Source organism: Malus sylvestris, chromosome 1 (assembly GCF_916048215.2).
Source record: "Malus sylvestris chromosome 1, drMalSylv7.2, whole genome shotgun sequence".
In the NCBI taxonomy this organism is placed as follows: Eukaryota; Viridiplantae; Streptophyta; class Magnoliopsida; order Rosales; family Rosaceae; genus Malus; species Malus sylvestris.
The window spans coordinates 8,438,284-8,458,025 of record NC_062260.1 but is presented as its reverse complement, the minus strand read 5'-3'; the positions used below and the strand labels follow the sequence as shown (position 1 = coordinate 8,458,025).

The following is a 19,742-nucleotide window of genomic DNA, read 5'->3' as shown; positions in this document are numbered from 1 at the left end:
AAAACTTTTGAATCAAAATACCCAACCTTTTTGTTCTTGTCAAAAACATAACAAGAACATTGAAGAACATCCATGAAAACCCATAAGAGCTCCATGAACATTTTTCACCCAAAGACACCCCAAAAACTCTCAAACTTAAGGGAAATAAGATATTACCATACTAGGGTACTTAGGGGTTCCTAATGTCACTTTAAAACACTTTTAACAAGACAAACATGAACCCAAAAATCCACCCTTTGGATTTGGCCGAATTTCCCCCAAAACATGGCGCCAAATTTTAGCTCCAAAATTCATGCTCATATGAACTACATCTACAACGTTTGAGATGGCACATTTTCTAACAAAATTTACATTCAAAGAAGCAAGAATAAAGCTTGTAACAATTACAACATTCAAATCAAAGACTATGAACTACAAAACCCAAAAGGACTCACCAACTACTAGACCTAGGCTCTGATACCACTTGAAGGAAATTTTGTGAAAAGACATGTTCATTTGAGCAACATCTATGGCATGCAATTAACAATTAAAGGCGGAATCATGCTTGTATGCACTAAAAAATAAAACATTACCCATGAAATTCAAAGCCTAGTAGAAAGGTGAACCAAGACTCAACTCAAGAACAAAGTGAGTTGAGAGATTTTATACCTTTGTTGATTCCTCTTTGCATAAGCAAAGGCTAATCACCCAAGGAGAGGGCCTTCATTCCTTGCTTCTTAGATCCATGGATTTCTTGGATGAGGATGATTGAAAGGATTCTCCAAGTTCCCAAAATTGAGAACCTCTAATTTTTCCACACCAAGGTAGGACTTGAAGAAGAGATGAGTGACCTTGGAGGATGAGAAATTGCTAGCTAATCTCCTCAAAGGGAGCCAGCCTCTTAGAGAGAAAGGGAGAGACATTGTGTTCACATCTTTTCTCTAAAAGAAACCCCTAATGAAGAAAAGGCTATAAAGTCATATTTATACCTACCTTCATTGGAGTGGCAAACTTGTAATAAGTCCAAAACCCACTCCTTTATGAATATGGCCGGCCATAGGGTGTTATTGGGCTGTTTAGGCCTTTGTGAATATTTAGTCATTAAGTTGTACTACAACTTAAGTCAATAGGCTTAACGTTCGAAGCCCATTGGGCCTTGAGGCCCAAAACTAACCCGAGGTCTTTAACGAACTTCATTCGTTTAATTAATTAACATATTAATTAATCATTGCCATAAATAATTAAACCATTTAATTATCCGTACTCATCTCCGTTGTTTCTTCAATCTTTACCTTACACGGTGTACAATCCATTAGATTCCTTTTAGTGAGGCAGTGGGCGATTAGAACTCTTTCAAATCGATTGTGAATTGAAACTTACTTTCAATTCTCCCTTTAGTGTTTATACACGTTTAGGGCTTCCACAAACCATGAGTGACACCTAGCAGTATGTCATGGTTATCCAAGCTAATCAGAAGAGGTGGAGAACCTATTCAGTTTAGGATTACAATGCAATACGGTCTTTCTCTAATACAATACTCTTGATCACATTGTTTGGTTTGACAGTTTATTCATGTCTACTATCCACTGTGATTCATTTACTTATATGATTACTTTGAAAGTGATTTGGAACGACTTCCTAAATCTCATTCATACTCTGGCCAGAGATTCTTAATCATATCATAGAGTATTCTCCCTCAAACGGTTTGAAGGTTAGAGATCCCTTGTTGCGCATTCACTTGCCTCCATGGCTAAGTGGCTTAACCCCAACTATGCCGTGGACACCTTTGACAGAGTGACTTTGACATAGTCAAAGATCAAAGACTTAACCACAAGACAACTATGATGCCTCAGGTCAAATGACTACTTTGCATTATCTCAACCATGAGTTCTCATGTGACATGAGTATGAGAACTCTTCGTTGATCATGTTCAGTAGACTAATTCTCTATTGAGCACCTACATGCTTGTCTTGGTGTCAATCACACCAATGACTCGAGACCAGTCACTCTCCCTGAGAGAAGACACAGCACGTATTGATCTTGACTGACTGTCAATGCCCAATTGGCAATCCTATGATCAGGAACGTTTAGGATATGTATACGAAAGAGAATGGTCTCATGAATCTAACATTTAAATTACATTCTCCTAATTACATATTCCTTGGACTTTCGTTTAAGCATACAAAATTTATATGAGACGGCTTAAAACAATAATCTTTGCCCTTGATATTAAACTAGATTAGTTTAACATGTGAAATGTCCGTAAAGTATCATCATATGATTGGTTTTAGGGCACATTTCCAACATGGCGACGGCGTCGTTTCAAAGTAGTGAGGCATGGAGCATTGTCAGTGTACCAGTTACAATGGCGCTAGACATCTCCCAACCAGCGAGGCGGAGCGAGGAACTGCTAAGGGGAAGTCCATGGTTGCTACACTCAAACAGTGCGCACGCTACTTACATCCTCTTTCCAAGTTCTGCAGGGAGAAGGAATCCAGTGCAGTGCGCCTCCTCACATGTTACGCTAATCTGGAATGATCAAAAGCAGAAAGAAAAAAAACAAAAGCAACCAGTAAAGCTACAGGAAACGAAAGAAAAGCACTATGATGAGATTTTTTACAGTTGGAGTACACCAGCTTGTGTTCAAATAGTAGAAAAAGAAAAAGGAGGAAGCATATATACCAAAGCTGCTTATGTCATTACAAATCTTGTCGACAAGGCTGAAAGAAATATTCTCGAGGATGACCCAAGAAACCCAGCTATAATAGCTGATAATTGCCTGCGCACTTCCTCAACCAATACGGAAGCATTGTTTGCCATCTGCCAAAAGGGAAAAGAGAAAGCAAAAGCAAGGAATAAACACCCCATCAGAATGATGTGATTTACTTTTCTTATTTTTGAATGATGTAATTTATCTTTCTTATCTCTCGGAGACATCTATATAAACCCCATCAGAGGGTAATAATACCACAAAAAAAAAAGGGCAAAGCCCAAAGTAAATGGGCTGGAATGTTGTGTAGAGGACAAATGCCCATAAGCCCATAATAGCTCCAACCATGCGATTAAAAGTACGCCCATTACTCCACAATTATTCGACAACCTGCCGCTATTATCACCAACTAGGCGATCAAAAGTACATCCAGTACTCCCAAATTATACATGAGCATTACTCATGTCAATCATACATAAACATTCATGAGCATTACTCATATCAATCATACATAAACATTCATGAGCATCACTCATGTCAACATCCATGAGCATCACTCATGTTAATCAACATAAACATTCATGAGCATCACTCATGTCAATCAGCTTCAAAAGCTTCATTTACAGAGCTCTAGCTTCAAAAGCTTCATGTACAGAGCTCTAGCTTCAAAAGCTTCATTTACAGAGCTCTAGCTTCAAAAGCTTCATTTACAGAGCTCTAGTTTCAAAAGCGTCATTTACAGAACTCTAGCTTCAAAGCTTCACTTGCAAAGCTTCACCTACAAAGCTTCAGTGCAGGGTATACAAATACTGCCTCCGGACAACCGCCACTCCGACACTAGGGGCTGGAAACCGTACTTTCGAAATAAGGGTCGTAGCTTGCCCAAATGTCTATCCTCTTTGGGCATCTTCAACACCTTCTCTATGTCAGCTAGCTCCCGTCCAGACAGCTTGATGGTCCATCGCGTCACTGCACGAAGAAAAAATGTTAGAAGCAAGAGAAAATCACAACAAATAGCAAATAATGCAAACAATGGATACATTACAACCTACAGTCTGGAAGTGAGTAGGAACACGTCGCTTAGGCGTGACACCTCTAGCATACTCCCAATCATTATAAAGAAAGCACCAATGGTTTTTCCAAGTGCAGTACGCCTTTTTCTTACTAAAGAAAATACGTTATCTCTCACTCCGACATGCACACTCGGCATACCTAGTGCATGCTTTCACCTGGCGCATTTTATAGCAGCAGCATCATTGATGAAAGGAAGGCTCACCTAACCCACATTCCATCCAAATAATATAAAACCCGATCAAGGTAACCCAAAACCAGGGTAGAGTTGCTTAGGCGCATATCCAATGAAAGACAGCATCCGTTGCAACCACGGGTGCAAAGGCAGCTTCACCCCTAAAGTCAATAATATCTGGGTATAGAACATAACATGACCCTTGGGTGGTTCAGAGGACAATTCTTCATGATGCACCAAACACATTCCTACACTACGGCGGATACTACATGATTGCCTTAGGGCCTCAAGCTGCTTTTTGCTATCTAATAAGTTTTGCACTAAATGGTCTGCTGTGAACTCAGAGCGAAATATGGGTATGGCGTCACAAACAACCCCCTCACCCACTGACATTAAGGAGGAAGAACCAATATTGGCTAAGGCTTGGCAATTGCGAGGAACACCCAATCTTAAATTTTTTGTACAAGACTCCAACAAAGGCCCTGAAGACTCCAACATTGCAAGCTCAAACCTAGAGTTAAAGTTAGGGGAGCCCCCATCACTAGGACTTCCAAACTTTGGCATCTACAACAAACAGAAACAAACTTTACACCACATGAAAGATCGAAACATAAGGAAGTTCCTAGGGCGTGGAGAAAAGCTTAATCAGTTCATTATGTTCTCAACCAAATACATGAACACTCAAACAATTCAACAAGAATGAAAGCATGTGATCTAGTGGAGAAGATTACCAACCTAAAGATGGTGCAAAGCAATGCTGGAATCCCTCTCAACTATAAGAGCATTCTATCTCCAAAAATCACTACAAAATGAGCAAATGAAGACAATGAAAAGAATGGAAACTTCTCATTCTTATAGGGTTCAACATGGCCAAAGAAATTCGAAATTCAAAATTCAAACCATGAGAAAACCCCACATGGAAAGTCTTCAAACTTCCACACAAGCTAGGAAGTTTTCAAATTTCAAACTTGCAGCACCCCCTCTCACCCTTAAAAAAAAAAAAAAAAAAGGGAGGAGGTCAACACATTAGCTTCATCAATTTATGGTGCCAACAAAAACTTCATCAAAGGAGTTCAACCACAATTCTCAAAAGCTTCACACACTCTTGATCAAGACAGTGTGAAGCAAAACCAATTTATGGTGCCAACAAGAGCTTCATCAATGGAGGGCAACCACAATTTTCAAAAGCTTCACACACTCTTGATCAAGACAGTATGAAGCAAAACCAATTTATGGTGCCAACAAGAGCTTCATCAATGGAGGGCAACCACAATTCTCAAAAGCTTCACACACTCTTGATCAAGACAGTGCGAAGCAAAACCAATTTATGGTGCCAACAAGAGCTTCATCAATGGAGGGCAACCATAATTCTCAAAAGCTTCACACACTCTTGATCAAAACAGTGTGAAGGAAAACCAATTTATGGTGCCAACAAGAGCTTCATCAAGGGAGTTCAACCACAACTTTCAAAAGCTTCACACACTCTTGATCAAGATAGTGTGAAGCAAAACCAATTTATGGTGCCAACAAAAGCTTTATCAATGAATGGCAACTACAATTCTCAAAAGCTTCACACACTCTTCATCAAGACAGTGTGAAGTAAAACCAATTTATGGTGCCAACAAGAGTTTCATCAATGGAGGACAAGTACAACTCTCAAAAGCTTCACACACTCTTGATCAAGACAGTGTGAAGCAAAACCAATTTATGGTGCCAACAAGAGCTTCATCAATGGAGGACAAGCACAACTCTCAAAAGCTTCACACACTCTTGATCAAGATAGTATGAAGCAAAACCAATTTACGGTGCCAACAAGAGCTTCATCAAATGAGTTCAACCACAACTCTCAAAAGCTTCACACTATTTTGATCAAGATAGTGTGAAGCAAAATCAATTCATGGTGCCCAACAAAGCTTCAACCTTAAAGCTTCACCTACAAAGCTTCAACACAAAAGCATCAACACAAAAACTTCATCAATGGAGGACAACTACAAATTCTCAAAAGCTTCACACTATCTTGATCAAGATAGTGTGAAGCAAAATCAATTCATGGTACCCAACAAAAGCTTCAACTCCAAAGCTTCACCTACAAAGCTTCAACATAAAAGCTTCACCCACAAAACCTTCAACACAAAAGCTTCATCAATGGAGGACAACTACAAATTCTCAAAAGCTTCACACTATCTTGATCAAGATAGTGTGAAGCAAAATCAATTCATGGTACCTAACAAAAGCTTCAACTCCAAAGCTTCACCTACAAAGCTTCAACTCCAAAGCTTCACCTACAAAAGCTTCACCCACAAAAGTTTCAACACAAAAGTTTCACCTACAAAAGCTTGACCTACAAAAGCTTGACCTACAAAAGCTTCACCCACAAAAGCTTGACCTATAAAAGCTTCACCCACAAAAGCTTGACCTATAAAAGCTTGACCCACAAAAGCTTGACCCACAAAAGCTTGACCTACAAAAGCTTCACCCACAAAAGCTTGACCCATAAAAGCTTGACCCACAAAAGCTTCACCTACAAAAGCTTAACCTACAAAAACTTGACCCACAAAAGCTTCACCTACAAAAGCTTGACCCACAAAAGCTTCACCTATAAAACTTCAACACAAAAGCTTCACACTATCTTGATCAAGATAGTGTGAAGAAAAATCAATTCATGGAGCCCAACAAAGTTTCAACCTCGAAGCTTCACCTACAAAGCTTCAACACCAAAGCTTCACCTACAAAGCTTTAATATATATATATTTAAATTATTTTTTTCGGAAATTCGAAAATTCAAAAATTCGGAAATTTGAAAATTCAAAAATTCGGAAATTCAAAAATTCGAAAAAAAAAAAATCGAAAAAAAAAAAATTGCCTAGGCTTCCTTTTCTTTGGGCCTAATAACTTTCATAACAAATATATATGAAGAAGGAGTTTTGGGCTACCACTTAGAAAGGAAATGCCTCATTTGTCAACTCCCTCGACCCGAGACTTGGGGGACTCCTACCATATGCTACTGCACCTTAATACTCGGAAGTCTCACGATCACTCAGTGACTTGGATTTTTCAAGTCTCCAAACGAGAAGTTTTCCTCACTCGGGAAATTAAGGGAGCACTACCTCAACCTACATGCTTCACTCACAAAGCTTCAACATACAAGCTTCAACAAAAGGAAAAATTCAAAGAACTTAGTGAAGAAGGCCTTGGTGTATTTAACACAATACGTTGAAATGAAGCAAAGCTTGTTTATTGATGTCTCCGATAAGTTACAAATATGTACATATACATGAATCAAAATAAACAAACAATAGGGAGCCTTCACAAAGGTTGCTCAGGAGAAGTCTCAGCAGTCAGGCAGAGCCCCAGAAAGAGGAGGCACCAGAGGGTGATTATTCGGAGCCTTAGTACTAGGCAGAACCCCAGAAGGAGGAGGCACCGAAGGTTGATCATTTGAAGCTTCATTACGCGGTACAGCCCGAGAAGACGAAGGCAATAAATGCCTTTGGAACAAACCCACAAACCTCTAATGATTAAGTAAAATTTGACCAGCTAGTCGAGCTTCATCTTCTTGTTTGTAGCATAGTCATGTGCGAGCCTGTGCAATTGTTTATTCTCATGCTTGAGCCCTCTGATCTCCTGTTTGAGACTTATCACTTCAGCCGCCAATGATTCAACTTGGCGGGTTCGAGCAAATAAGCGTTGGGCCATATTAGACACAGAACCTGCACACGGAACACTGAGAGCCAGAGAATCCTTAACAGCCAACTCATCATACCGTTTGAAAAGTAGTCTGTTATCTTTGGGAGTGAGAAGGTTCCTGGCCACCACCGCAGCGGTCATATCATTCTTCATCACAGAGTCCCCAACGGTAAGAGGACCAGTAGGAGATAAGAAGGATGGGTGCCATATGCTGTCTTGATAAGGCATTGCTGCCTCTTCACCAAAGTTCAAGTCAAAACGACGGTCGGATGGGCCAGACATTCTCAGAAATGATGAAGGAGAAATGAGGTGCAATAAATCTTTGAAGTAAAGGGAGAATTCCTACAAGCAATAACTCTCTGAATGTACTTTTTGCACATAATTGGTGCCCTTATAAAAGAAAGGGCAACAATGCCGTTGGTTCAAAAATCAAAGAGGCACCACTTTCTGGATTTCGAAGAGGCACCACTTTCCACACGCAACATCAGCTCCTCGGGTACCACAGATAACTTTGCCAAAGATATCTGACAAAGTTTAGACACAAAAATTTTGAAGATCCAGCTACCCTACTATTACCCACAAGGGTAAAGGAACAGCACCACTGCTTGATAACTAGAAAGTCCCAATGTGTATCAACCTCTGTGCTCCGTGGCAAGGTAGATTGGCAAAAATGCCTAACCTTTACTCACATTCGAGAAAACACTCCCAATAGGATTGCTTTCTCAAAAATCGAAGAGGCACCGTTATCTGAATCTCGAGAGCCAGACTCCCAACAAGATTAGTTTCTCAAAAATCGAAGAGACACTGCTCTTCGAATCTCAAGAGTCAGACTCCCAACAGGATTGCTTTCTCAAAAATCGAAGAGGCACTGTTATCTGAATCTCGAGAGCCAGATCCCCGACAGGATTGCTTGTTTGAAAACCAAAGAGGCACCGCTCTCCGAACTTCGAGAGCCAGATTTCCTTGGATAAAGCTTGTCTGCAATCTTTACACACAACATCAGCTTTCCAGATACCACAGACCACTTTTTCAAAGCGTTCTGACAAAGTTAAAACATGTGAAGCTTGCAGCTCCCACTACATTGCTATGACCAAGAAGGGTAAAGGAATTACATTATTACTTGCTCAAAAATCGAAAAGGCATCGCCTTTCAAATCTCGAGAGCCAGACTCCCAACATGATTACTTTTTCAAAAATCAAAGGGGCACCGCTTTTTGAATCTCAAGAGCCAGACTCCCAATAGGATTGCTTTCTCAAAACTCGAAGAGGCACCGTTCTTTGAATCTCGAGAGCCAGATCCCTGATAGGATTGCTTGCTCGAAAACCGAAGAGGCACTGCTCTCCGAACTTCGAGAGCCAGATTTCCTGGATAAAGCTTGTCTGCAATCTTCACACGCAACATCAGCTTTCTAGATACCACAGACCACTTTTTCAAAGCGCTCTGACAAAGTTAAAACATGTGAAGCTTGCAGTTCCCACTAAATTGCTATGACTAAGAAGGGTAAAGGAATAACATTATTACTTGCTCAAAAATCGAAGAGGCACCGCCTTTTGAATCTCGAAAGCCAGACTCCCAACATGATTACTTTCTCAAAAATCGAAGAGGCACCGCTCTTCGAATCTCAAGAGCCAGACTCCCAACAGGATTGCTTTCTCAAAAGTTGAAGAGGCACCGTTCTTCGAATCTCGAGAGCCAGATCCCCGACAAGATTGCTTGTTCAAAAACCGAAGAGGCATCGCTCTCTGAACTTTGAGAATCAGATTTCCTTGGATAAAGCTTGTCTGCAATCTTCACACGCAACATCAGCTTTCCAGATACCGCATACCACTTTTTCAAAGTGCTATGACAAAGTTAAAACATATGAAGCTTGCAGCTCCCACTACATTGCTACGACCAAGAAGGGTAAAGGAATAACATTACTACTTGTTGTTAGGGAGACTCCTATATACGTCGACCTCCATCCACCACGTATAGGCAAACGTGCAAAAATGCTCAACCTTTCCTTATATCTGAGAGGGCACTCCCAACGAAGCCTCACGAAATACTCAGCTTTCTTCCCCCCAATAATACCTATGCAAACTAGCCACACCAGAGCAAGAGTATCTCATATCATCAGGGTCAAAAGCAAGAGTATCCCATATCATGCTTTTTCCCTATCTTTTCCTTTACCCTTGTTCTTACCTACAAGACAAGGAGAAAGAGAACAATCAGTCAGCACTTGGAATCAAGCTTCCAGTTAGGAACTGACTGCCTGGAACCCCTTGCCTGACTACTTACTTGGCATTGCTCTCGAGTACTTATCTTCAACATCTTACGCTTCCAGAAAAGATACTACATCTGCCTGAGGAACATATAGGGCAAGTGAGAAGGATACAAGGAAGCATGTGGAGACAAGCGCAACAGAACATGTGCCGATTCATCCACTACTTTGTCAACAACAAAAGTATCCCATATCATCAAGGTCGAACACACTCTTGATTTGATGGACTTGTTTTGACCCTACTATAGGGTTTTGTATCGCACTTGACCAAGCCCGAAACTACAAGTAAGCTTCAAGTGAAATTGATACATTACCTTGTGCATCTTCATCTACGTATGTGACAGATAAGGCAAGTGAAAATGATACCACACTGCGGTACTTAGAAGTTTGGTGATTACTCAATGGCTTGGATCTTGCAAGTCCCCAACCGAGGAGCTTCCCTCACTCGGGAACTTAGGGGAGCACTGTTTGTACCATACTTGACCAATCCCGAAACTACTAAGCACCGGTCAATGTTATACCGTTAAGGACCCAGAAGAGTTTCCCTCTAACCAGGAGGCCAATCACAATGCGACACGTGTTGACATCAGAAGCCAATCATAGCGCGACACATGTCAACATCAGAAGCCAATCACAACACGACACGTGTCAATGTCAGAATGAAACTAGAAACTTTCTTCTATAAATAGAGATCATTCTCTCACAATATTTCCTAATGTCATTTGTACTAAATCATTCACTAGTACTCACTAAAGGAGAGCTTGAACCTATGTACTTGTGTAAACCCTTCACAATTAATGAGAACTCCTCTACTCCGTGGACGTAGCCAATCTGGGTGAACCACGTACATCTTGTGTTTGTTTCCTTGTCTCTATCCATTTACTTACTAATCCACACTAGTGACCGGAGCAATCTAGCGAATGTCACAAACTTAACACTTTCTGTTGTACCAAAGTCCTCGCTGATTTTGTGCATCAACAAGTTTTATTTTTAAAAATTCGTTGAATCGAACGACAAAAAAAATTAAATGGTTCAAATTTAAATCCAACAACTAAAATAATTTTTAAAAATTCTTTCATGTGTAGTGTTCTTCGAGTTTCATGGTGTCGGTATAATGATTTTTCAATATTTATCGGAGTCAAAATATTTTTTTTGGTTAAAGTGTTCATAAAATTAAATTAGGATAGTCTACATAATTTATTATTTTTTAAAAATTTACTTTAAAAAAATGATCATAAATTTATTTTTTAATAATCTTTGGCTAAAAATGTAATTCAAAAGGCTGGGATAAAAAAACTGGGCTAAAAATTTTAAGTTTCAATGTAAAAATAAATAAATAAATATATAAAATTTAATTTCAAATATATAGTAGTTGCAGAAAAAGAGGCAGGGGCAAAATGGTTAGTAGGTAGATACAATTGGATTGGATGGAACTTGTCGAGTGAGTGGGGGATGATGTCACAGTCAGTAGCCTTTCTTGCGAATCGCGCCATTTACAAAAGAATAAAGCTAAAAAGCAAAGCCCTCATTCTCCTTCATCCCATTTAACGTTAACTCCCCTCTCTCTCTAAGACGATGGATTCTTGAAATTGCTGAAACTTGAAAAGCAAGCAGTAGCGGGTGACTCATAATGGTGGGACGGAGACCTAATCTCTTTGCAATTACAAACTTGCTGCAATGGCGGCTGTTAATACCTCCGATTCCGATACGGTATCATTTCCAATCACATTTTCTCTCTCTCTCTCTCTCTCTACTTTTTAGTTTTAGGTAGCATTTTTTAATTTCTCTACTCTCTCAACTTGTCAGAAATTTAAATTTCCAAGTTGAAACAACAAATCATCTTTCACCTAACAATCTGCCTAGAATTTTGGAGACACCCAACAATTTTAAAAAGCTGGTTTTCTTATGGCTACAATGGTAGCTTATCTGGATATTTTTATGTTTAGTATTTTCTGGGTTAGTTTCTTGGCTCTGACTTCCATACTCCATCATTAAATGATACACAAATCATCATTAAATGATACGGAGTATGGAAGATAAATCTGAGTTTTTCATAGATAACGCATATCCAAAGGCCATGTTAAATCCTAGGTGGAATGTGTGCATATTTGAAATCAAAAGTCTATCCAACCGAAGTCTTATTTGCTAATTGGATTTGAAGGCTTTGTGATTAGGAGTCAAATTTGACATCAATTTCAAAAAAAAAATTAATTCATTTTCGGCTGGAGAAGTACAAAATTTGACATAAAACTTCAGATTGCTGCCTCGGCCATCAATTGTAATTTTTTTTAAACAAACGATATTATCTACTTGGAGGAGGGGGTGGGCTTAGTCTCACAAAGGGCTAGCAATAATGTGATTCAAATTTGCCTTTGGCGAAAATCGAACTTAAAACCTCTCACTTGCAAGTGAAGAGAAATACCACTAGACCATAGTACTAAGTAGCGCAATCATTTGTAATTTGACTCTTATAATTTGACATTTCCTTTGGGGATGGTCTTAGAACCTAGCTATTTTGTTTTTGTGGATCAAAACATTAACATACAGCTAGCTGGTTGATAGAGATTTTCATTTTACCGTTGGTGGGTGGGTGGACTAGGACAATCATTTTGGAATGAAGGGAATATCAAAGGGAAGGTTAGTAGAATTAGAGCACTCTTTTACAATTCTTGGTGTTGATAGTGATTGCATTCATGGAATCTTACCGACATCAAAGATTTCTACGCTAGTCGGTGAGAATCAGAGAACAAGAAAGGGTTTTTGTGAATTGAGGTCTTGAGATAACACGGAAATCCCAATGAATTTTATTCAACTGAACTTGATTAATTACCACTGAATCAGTGTTAAGGTTTAGACTTAAATGACCGAGCCTAACTAAATTGCAACTAACAGTACACATCCGCACATGATCATGCTGATGTGGCACATCAAGGTTGCCCAGTGCTTTCCAACCGAATTTTATTTTGCTGGTGATTGTAATATGCTTGTTCAACTTTCGAATGGCAAGTCTACGTCACCTTTACTAATATTAAGCTTGTTTCAGATTATTCTTCAGTAACTATCCAACTTTCGAAAGGCTTTGTTGTTGTTGTTGTAACTATCCGTATATTAGATATATTGTTGGAGGTATATGTGATGCTTTGACGTTGCCGAAATGATTTAAGACAAAAGATGGATTCAGGTGCTGAATGTTGCATCTTGCTTGTTCAGTGCAAGAATGAAACTTTGAGTGTTATGGGATGAATAGCCCCAATCCTCAAAAACGTTGTCTAATACCAAGTATCTTACCCTTTGGTGACCAAAAGGGGAGAGGGCAACCAGGAAAAAACAGAACTAACTTATCTCCTTTTTTTTTGAATTCTGGGAATTCTCTTGGGCCTGTAAATCATTTGTATGACACTGGTTTTGTTCCAGTCATGATATCTATTCCAACCAAATATCATACGTTGGATGCTAAATTTTATTTGAGGTACAGTTTTATGCAGGCATTGATCCAAGGAACTGTGGATGGAGGTTGCAGCTTACCTGCTAGCTATTCAAGTTTTAAGTTGCTAAAGCAAACTATTGATGAGGTCGACCAGCATTGCTCTCTAGGTCTCTCTCTCCGTCTCTCCGAACTAAGGAAAAAAGACAGCTGTAGCAATTAGTTCGATTCAATGGCTATGTACGCTCTGTTAAATTCTTCAACATTTCTGGCATTTTGTTTCAGATATTCTTCCTATTCTGTTAGAGAAGGCTCCACTTCAAGCAAGGCTAAGATGTCCCTTTCATAGCTCACATGTAAGTCCTCCTAACAATTAAAATTTTGCTGAATAGTATTATGCTATTTGTGGGTTTGTGTTGGTTTCATTGCTAATTTAATAAAGCATAGTCCCCTTCTTAAGAGGGGTTCTGTTTTCTAAGTATAAGGGAGAGCATTATTGGGTCCATCCTGCAATGTGATCCAATGATCCAAACCATCTAAATTTTGAAGTTTTCTGTTTGTGAAGGCCACAGATGTCTATAGCATTTCAATGTTAGCCACAGAAAGCAACCGTCTACCATGCGCTTCAGTGGTCGGATTTTTGAACTTTTCAGAAGTTTCTAGTTCATCTAAAGGTCAGATGTGCACGGATGCTCAGCTGAGTTGCCAGAACTGCAATGATTTACAAGCAAATAGGGCAGATTCTCATCCCCATGCATCATTGAGATAGATCTGGAGAAGGGATATATTCAAGCACCAGAGTCGAAAGAGGAAGCTGTTGAAAGTTTAAAACGCGAGGGCTTACTAGCTGTAAGTTACAATCGCTTATGCTATATCCTTGATATTGTCTAGAATAAACTTGAAACTCGGGGTGGTCGAAAAATATCATACTACTATACATTGATTGCTATTGATTTTGACATTTTCTGTTTACCCTTGTATATTTAATGTCATTGGCATAACACTGTCAGAGAGTGTTTCGGAGACAGGCAAGCCTAAAAGTTGGTGGGAAACTTTTGCGGCTTCTATTCAACCATGGCACTTCAAGAGGTATGTAAAAATTTCTATACCTTCAAATTTGTACTGTTTATTTTCTAAATGATTAATCGGTGAGTCATTATTTTTCCATACATCGTTGCAAGTAAAAAGGCTAGGATATCCTGCTGGTGAGAAAGCCCTTATAGAGTCTTAACGATGTTTTCTAATTGGATGTGGTGGGTTGAATATTGCACATCTATTTTAATGGAAGGGACACATATATTGGACATATCTTCTAGGGTCTCCTGCATAAGATGCATTTTGCATCGATACAATCAATTTCTCTAGCAGCACTAGTTTTAAATTAGTACTTGACTCGTCGTAGGTCGTACCCAGTGCACAAGGCTCCCGCTTTACGCAGGGTCTGGGAGAGATGAATGTCGGCTAGCCTTACCCCCATTTATGGAGAGGCTGCTCCTAATAGTAGGATGGAGAGGCATTTTGTCTTAGGGTTTGATTAATCTGAATATCCAAGCTTTCAATTATTTTGCATTAACATAGATCGTTGAGTGCTCAGATTCCATTTCATGCTCAATGTTATAAGAGGCCAAAGTAGGACCTCAGGTCTTCCTTCTAACCTTTCTTCTTTAGATGTGTACCATTATATATATTTGAGTGTAATATTATTGAATGAGAAGTAAAATCATAAAGTTATTATTGATTCAATGATTTAGAGTTTCTTTGGAATTAACCCCTTTTAAACTCCATCAATCCAAGGTATGATTTACATAAAAAATAAAAAAATATCCAAGGTATGATTCAATCATTTTGTTAGTGCATGAATTTTTTTTTGCAGCAAATTAGATTGTACTTCTTGGCGCACCTCTTTTTTAGATTAAATTCTGGTAGGTGTGATGGGTAAGCTACAGTTCAATCTGTGCTATTTTGCATGACTAGATTGCCCCTTTCATATCTAGACATCCATCTAACAACCACAACTTTTTTGATCTTTTAATTCTCCTTTGATTTTTGGAAATAAAATCCGACAGAATGTTTGCACTATCTAACCTTCCAATAGAAATGGATGCAACAGAATAATATCACTATCTACATATGCAATCAAAACCTCATATCCTTCAGTTGGGGAATATGCATAACCAATCAAGGGCGTAAACTGCAGTGTCTCCCTAGTTCTTCTACCAAGGTTGGTCCCTAGAAAGAAGAAAGAGGCTGCATGGTCGCCTACTATGGAAAAGCTTAGCTCCAGAAACAGGATGCTGACTACAAAAAATGTAATGTCGAACCTTCACCATTTATAATTCAGCAAGCAGGGGAAAATTGCTTCAAACAGAGGAAGATAATGTTTTCTGAGTGAAAGAGTTAAGGGATAGTGAAGATTCTTGGCCAATACTGGGATGAAAGAGTCACACATTGTTGTTTTACTCATCCTTCTTGGTCTAGTGTGTTTGCTTTTGATATTGAGCTTCAGAGTTCAAACAATTATGAAATAGATGAGATGTAATATGTGGCTGGATTTGTAGACAAATTTGAAAACACCATTCTAGTTTTTAAGATGAACACGAGAGATATGGGTAGTGAGTATCAGTCATAGTGTGTAAAGTGCTAGGAAAATACATGGTTTCTAGTCCGCGCACAGCCAGTTCAATCAGGGAGGTCATATTTTGTAGTGGATATAGAAAATTATAGATATAAAAAATATGTGGTGTGTTGCTAATTGGTGCTTTCTAAGTAAGGCACCAACAGAATCTGTGGCCCTTCTCTTGCCTACTGTTCCATAGCCAGGAGTTATGGACCTTCATATTCTGAATGGCCTGCTATTTGCACGAAGAGGTGGGTCTAAAAGCTAGTGAAAAGTTATCCCTCTTTGCATGTTTTAGTGCTTACGGTTTGGGTGGAATAGCAGAGCTATTGATGATGCAGGGAGTTCTTTAATGGACGTGAAGTTCAACTTGCAACCTGGTTGAATGGACTAGGAAGACACCTGCAACTTAATTCTTTCATCGGTTAGGTTCTATTTTTCTTTTGGTCCTATTCTTTTGTATACAGCTTTGTTCTGGGCTGGCATCCTTTGTCAGAGAAGAAAAACAGAGGAAAAATCAGGATATTGGATCTGAAATAGAATGGGGAACTGCAGATAGTAATGGTGTAGGCTTCAAAGGACTACATGCAAAATTGCAAATCTAAGTATATTAATCTATCGATACTATTTTGTATAATCGTATTATACTTTCTATTCGTGTATTATGAAGTTTGTTTTGAATCATGTCGGTGTGACTTGTAGTGTTTAATCTTTTTTTATCTTTGTGGTTATTCTACTGCTCTACACCAATGTGTGCTCTGTTGATTGGAACTTAGGTAGCGAGTTTCTTTTTTCGGTCTGTTTTGCATCTCTGTAGTGAAATGAGTTCTATTTTGATTGAAAATTTGCAAAAAGTTGTGTATTTTTCCCTAAAAAAAGGTGTCCTCAATCTTTACTGGTGCTGATGCGCTGTTGAAAGTTTGAAATGACCTGTACAAGTATTGATGTGCGTAAGTATTTGGTCTTAACATATAGGAATCTGGTTTCACTTTTCTTGTCCGTTCTTATCAATGACGATCAGCAATCTCTGTTTTGCAGGTCAAGTTTGGGGACAATGATCTTGATATATCTAACATTGAGAGTTAGGCAGAATGCAGACGGTTTCTTTCACGATGCCATCTGATTCGCGACGCTTACTTTGCTGCTCGGCTGTTGCTGCGTCTCATGCACTAGTGTTGAAGTAACCTTGTTCATAATGTAAATATTGATACTTTACGGTGTCTTATTGCAATATTTTTAGTTTGGATAATCTCCTTGACTCTTCATAAGATATTATTAATAGGCAATGCTTCTTTCCTTATCAAGTCGTCTATTCTCTATTGCGCAAGAGGCCTTTTGAGTGATGAATAGGAGTGTTGCTCTTACATTACGGTGTGGATTTAAATCCATCGGCTCACTAATCTAACAAATCTATCCTTTAGAAAAAGAAAAAAGAAAAAAGTCGTCTAGTGGAATTGGAGGCTTCTCTCATCTTTGTTTGGTGTTCAAAGCTGAAAAAAATACGTTCTAACCTACTCTGGTTTTTGAAAAGAAACAACCATTTGAATTTTTGGTTGTAAAAAATTATTCTATTTCCAATAAACAACTTGGAGTAGAAACCAGACACTCACAATCTAGGTTATTAATGTGGTTTTTCGTTAAAGTGCACAGTAATAGGAGTTTTTCGTTAAAGTTCCCTATTAATATCTATAAGATCTATGTCCGGCCAAGTTGGCTAGGGCGGTGTGAGTCTTCTTTTGCATCTAAGTCTAAATCTACTTTCACATAGTTGAGATTCATTTAGTTTAGAATATCACTTGTGTGTATATAGAGGAGCGTTGAAGCTTTAATCAGTTAGTAATTTGATATGATGTTGACCACACATTGGCCACACTTCACATTCTTTTTTTTCTTCATGATATGAACAGTACATATTTTAAATCTTCATTCATAGGTTATCTTTATAAAATTTCATCTAAATCGGAAAATGTTTCATTATCTAATTATGACAAAGAAAATAAAATTGGCAGTGTTGCCGAAAAAACAATTAAGTTTTCACTTTAATAATCAAATGACTAAATGATTTCTAATTTGGAATAAATTTTGTATATATCAAAAGCCATACAAAATCCAAACATGACTATTAGGAACAAAAGTGGTGTATTTTAAAAAGGCAAGACGTCCCTTGAATAACTATTTGGAGAAAAAAAAGAGTTAACTACATTTACACCCTTTAGGTTAGGGGTGCAATTTGGGTTGGGCCAATCTGAACCCGTCCATACCCAACATGACTTTAAACCTGAACAAGTGGGTTTTTTTTTTTTTTTTTGTTTTTTTTTTTTCTAGTTATAACATACCCGAACCCAACCCTATTTCAACTCGTTCATTGATTGTGTTGAGTTGGGTTGATCATTTGCCCATTCCTCCCCAACCCAACCCAACCCAACCCGACTAACCAAACCCAATCTAAATGGATTGTAACCCATATTCAATTAATACTCATACTATACCCCAAGTGAGCCAAGTCCAAAAACCAATGCGCTTTCTAATATATTTTTTAATAAATTACCCTTTATAATTACTTAAGCTTTTAGGAAATAAGAGACTTTGATAAGTCAGCCCATATTTGTAGTCTCTAAATCCTAAAGCAAGCTTTATAGTAAATGGATGTATGAAGTTAAAGTTAGCTAGCTTTGATGCTACTTGGCTTAATTTTTTTAGGAATTCTTGGAAACTAAGTTGTTATAAAATTAAACTTGAAAAAGTTGGGCAGCCCAAACCCAACCCAAGTAAACCCTAACCCAATTAAACCTGAGCCCAAATGAACCTGAATGAAACCCAACCCGAAACCGAGCCCGAATTGTAAAAGTTAAGTTAGGATTGAGTTGACCTTTCAACCTGCCCAACCTGCTTGAGTTGCACCCCTACTTTAGGTTGGGAGTGATTTTCAAATTTGGCCATTGTGTTATATCTTTTTCACATTCGACCCTGATGTTTTAAAATTGTATCAATTTATGTCTTTTGTCTAACAAATTATTTGAATCTTTATTAAATAGATGACATAGTGAGCATGGAACTCGTAATTGGGTTGACACGTAGGTCACCCTTGTACCAAATTGACTACAAAACTTATCAATTTAATAGAGAATTAGATGTTCAAATACACAAGACGTGTAACTTGGTACAATTACAAAACTTTAGAGTAATGTGAGAAAATTGAAACCTCAAGCCCATTTTAACAGTCCAAAACCCCTCTAATCTAAAACTGCCAACACTCGTACAAATGACCATTTACCTTTTGATTAAGTTCGAACGATGAGTCTTTTCCATTTAGAGAACAAGTCTGTTCCATTTATGCTACTCGTACAAATGACCACCATCTAGAGAACAAGTCTGTTCCATTTATACTATGTTTAATCTGTACTTAGTAAAACCTGTAGCACCATTTATCCCTATCAAGATATTGCCAAGTCAATTGTCTAATCATTCTTTTAATTTTTTTTTTCTTCTGAAAATCATAAATTAGCGTTTGTCTTTGACCTTTTAGGAATCCGACTACTAATTCGGTTTTAATGATCATTCATTTCTCGTACTATTGAGTAGTTTGGATTATTGAAGAAAAATTGTATTGCTTTAGTCTAAAGTAGGGGGAGGATGACATTGTGCAATTTTGCCTCAATTTCACTTTATTTACGAGTTTGCCACCGACCTGATTTCAGCCCAAATATCGCTTCATTTACAAGATTGCCACTGGGCTTCAGAACGGGTTTTCACTCTTTGGGCTGGATCTGGGCTTTGACTTGAGGAGAGAAAGGGAAGGGTGACAGAAGGGTTGAGAGG

The 19,742-nt window shown here is 38.4% G+C and overlaps 1 long non-coding RNA gene and 1 pseudogene across 1 annotated transcript; both read left to right on the top strand.

Annotated features, from left to right (window-relative positions):
- Positions 1–11,559: 11,559 nt before the first annotated feature.
- LOC126607445 (uncharacterized) lies at positions 11,560–14,197 on the top strand (annotated as a pseudogene).
- Positions 14,198–14,279: 82 nt separating this feature from the next.
- LOC126633632 (uncharacterized) lies at positions 14,280–17,223 on the top strand. Its single transcript, XR_007627118.1, has 2 exons — positions 14,280–14,395; positions 16,962–17,223. It is a non-coding gene; the product is annotated as an uncharacterized LOC126633632 (long non-coding RNA).
- The last annotated feature ends 2,519 nt before the right edge of the window (positions 17,224–19,742 follow it).